Here is a 3,630-nt window from a genome sequence, read left to right as displayed (position 1 = left end):
AAAAAATTTAAAATCAAATTGTCATTTATACATATATATAGCATCATTTTCAATTTTCAAGCATACGCATAGAAACGTTTTAACTCTATCATTTCTTTTTCTTTTTTTTTTTCCCCTTCCTCTTATTTTGCTAAATTCTTTTATTATAGTTTCTCAAAACTTAATGTTGTTTATTTCTATAGCGCTATGGATTCTATAGCTTTAAAAAAGTGCATTAGTATAATGGATATAAAAATAATAAGATAGCGTTGTTATTCTTTCATTCCAAAATACACAAAGAATTTTAATCTTTGAAAAATCCGATCTCAGGATTTTGGTAAATGTTTTAGACCTCCATAAATTGGGGAAAAAAATCTGAAATTATGTTTTTCTAATAAATTTATAGAGGTAAATTTGAAATGTGGTCATAGAAATGCGGTTCGTGAATTTTCATCAAATTTAGAATGCAATCATCTTGAAGAAATCCTCCATCTGTCCGTCTCTCTATGTGTATACGATAACTAAATCCACCTGGAGCAGTTCCAGCAAAACTTTCTCGCACACTCTCTAATAAAGGTGCTATCCCCCCCCCCCCGTAAAAAATTTCGCATCTTCTGTAAGGCAGAGAACGCCTTACATGAGATTGATGTAAAATCGGTAGGAAATATTAACCTTAATGTGAATTTAACGTTTTTATTGAATCTAGCATTGTGATCGTCAGTGATCAATACCTGACATGAGGTTAATACTGTCCAATAATCTAATATGGGCTTTAGAGGCTTTTTTTTCAAACCAATTGAAACCAAAATTTGACACAGAATTATGATTGTAGCCATAAAATGATATGCCAAATTTTATATATTTAAGTTTCTAAGTTTCTGAGTTATCGCGTTTACATGCTTTTGAAAGTAAAGACCGACAGATGGCCACCCCTCTGTTGGATTAGGCTCAAAATTTGATAGGTGTCTATATTGTCGATGTTAAATCTATGCACCGGATTTTATTCATCTATCTCTTTGCGTTTTGTAATAATCGTATTAACTTACATTCGAACAACAGGAAATACAGACTCCCTCTGAATTGAATTTTGCTAAAAATCTGAAAGAAATCTACAGTTTTGGTATAAATACTATATACTATAATATACTACTATAATATATCTTAAGTCAAGGACAAATCAACCATCTAACTCTCCGCCCCGCCACGAAGGCACACGGATTTAAACCATGAAAACTGAATGACAGGACCGCCGCAACAGCAACATTGGCGGGAACTGTGGTTGAGTCCTAAGGACCGTCACCGGCCACGGTACAACCCTCCCCGAAGGAAGTACGTCCCGTCATTGATGGGAGGAGTCAGATCCCCCACCTATTAGTGTACCCTCCAGGGTGGCGAGATCCAACCACCATGCCGGAAGTATCTCATCCTCATTTCGAGGTGCCCTCCGGGGGTAATTACGTGAAGGACAAACCGTTTTTGACTTATCTTTGTCGCATACAGATAGACAGACATATGGGAAGACATAATGCTGAAAATGTTTTTTTCTAACTCGGGAAGTTTAAAACATGGAGATATGTCAAAATCTCAAGTTCGAATTTTTTTGACTATTACAATAGTTTATACCGAATATTAATAATAATAGATAAATAAAATAGAAGTTTAAATGTATAAAATTTGGTGTCAGAATTATATATAACATAGGAGATCTATTGCTTAAGTATTTTTTATCATCAAAATTGTTGATATCTATCAAATTTTAGATTAATCCGTTCACGGGTAAAACTTCTGTAATCAAGTTTCTTTCTGGAGAATCCGTCCTATGAGTGTACAGTTTACAATTCAATAAGCTCACCTCTGCATCTTGCATATTGTTGTTAAATATGTTTGAAATATTTTTTTTAATTTATTAGAAATAGGAAATATTTATGGAACAAAATAATCTAGATTATCATTAAATAAGTACAACTGAATTTTACTCTGATATAAAAATTATTTTTGTTCTGGAATATTTCTGAAAGTTATCGCAAAAAAAAAAAAAAAAAAAAAAAAAAAAAAACCCGCCAAAAATTTTGTTTAATTCGTAATTAATTATAATTAAAAAAATCTTCCATTTTGTGGTGTATACTTATTTTTAATCAATTTGTAAAAAATATGTTAAATATATTTTGCAATATTTTTATGGATGTAAACTTCCTTTGATATTTAATTGAGTTTTTAGTGCTGGAACACTTCTCGGCTGATGTCAATGAAATCGCTTCTATTGTTGCAACGAATATTTCATCTGATTTAGTTTTCTTTCTTTCTTTTCTTTTTTTTTTCTTATGGTTGATGATTAAGAGACGAAGATTCGATTTATTTATCTTTATTGAATAGCAATTACAGCTAAACTTAAGAAGTAAACAATAATGAATTTTATTTTCGAGCTAGCAATTTTAAATACTTTCGAGCTATTGAATTCTTTCTGAAATGTAATTGGAAGTATGAAAATATATTATCGCACTTTTAGCTTGACATTTTGCTTTCTTACTGCATGTTTTTATTGAATCAGCAAATTTTTTAATGAATTTTTTTTTATTGTGATGCATTATGTAAATTCACGAATCACTAAAGATGAGTTGACTCTTCTTCGTATAAAGCATACTCGCAACACACACCGTCATCTTCTTTTTGATAAGAAAGACACTGATTTGCCCTACATGTTATACTGATTTTAATATGAAGTATATTTTAGTTAAATGTCGTCGTTAACTTTCCTTCGCCAGAATTTCTTTTATACATCTTCACTGAGCTTGCATGACTGGATAAATAAGAAATACCAATCAAATGTTTTTAATTTTGTGAAGGCTTATTGGATTTTTTTTATTTGTTTTTAATACTTTTTACTTCGTCCATTTTTTTTTCACATTGTGGAACATGGTTTCTATTTCAAAATCATTGTTTATTTTTTAATTTTTTCATAAAATTTTTGAATTTTTGTACATTCAGTGTTACAAGAGTACTCTCGATGTTTTTTTATTATTATTTTGTTAATTGATCTGGTTTAAGTGGCCAAATATCAAACCATATGTTTGACGCATTATGACTAGACTCTTGTGCCAAAAAATCCATTCAACCATTAAATCACTGTGTGTTGCATATAAAATATTAATGTTAAATTATTTCGTTTTATATTCTTATATTCCTTACGATCGCTTTATTGTGCGCATGTTTTTCGATTATTTGAAGTCTAATCATTTCTCATAAAAAAAAAAAAGAACTTTCAAATTTTATGCGAAATGGCAGAAAATTATAAGTTTGTATAGAACAATAAACATAATTGCATAAGGCATCTAAAATAGAACAAGCTACAAGATTTTCCAAAATTTTAAATTAAATTACATATAAGCCTTTTTATTGAAATGAAACGTATTCATTATTCCTAGTCCACTTCCTTTAAATTTCAAACTATTTTTGTTTAAATAAAAAAAAATGTATTGCCGTAATAGTTACCAAGTTAAACAGTAAGAGAATTGAGAAAAAGGGTGCTTCCCCTATTTTAATTTGATGCAAACACTGACCTTGTTACCAACCATCTCGGCGTGGTTACCACGTGCTTTTTTACCAGCCGCTTCCGCTGTCTGCTATTTTCCTTTTTCTCCGTTTTCAACGGCG

Source organism: Argiope bruennichi, chromosome 5 (assembly GCF_947563725.1).
Source record: "Argiope bruennichi chromosome 5, qqArgBrue1.1, whole genome shotgun sequence".
In the NCBI taxonomy this organism is placed as follows: Eukaryota; Metazoa; Arthropoda; class Arachnida; order Araneae; family Araneidae; genus Argiope; species Argiope bruennichi.
Note: the sequence above shows the minus strand (reverse complement) of the source record.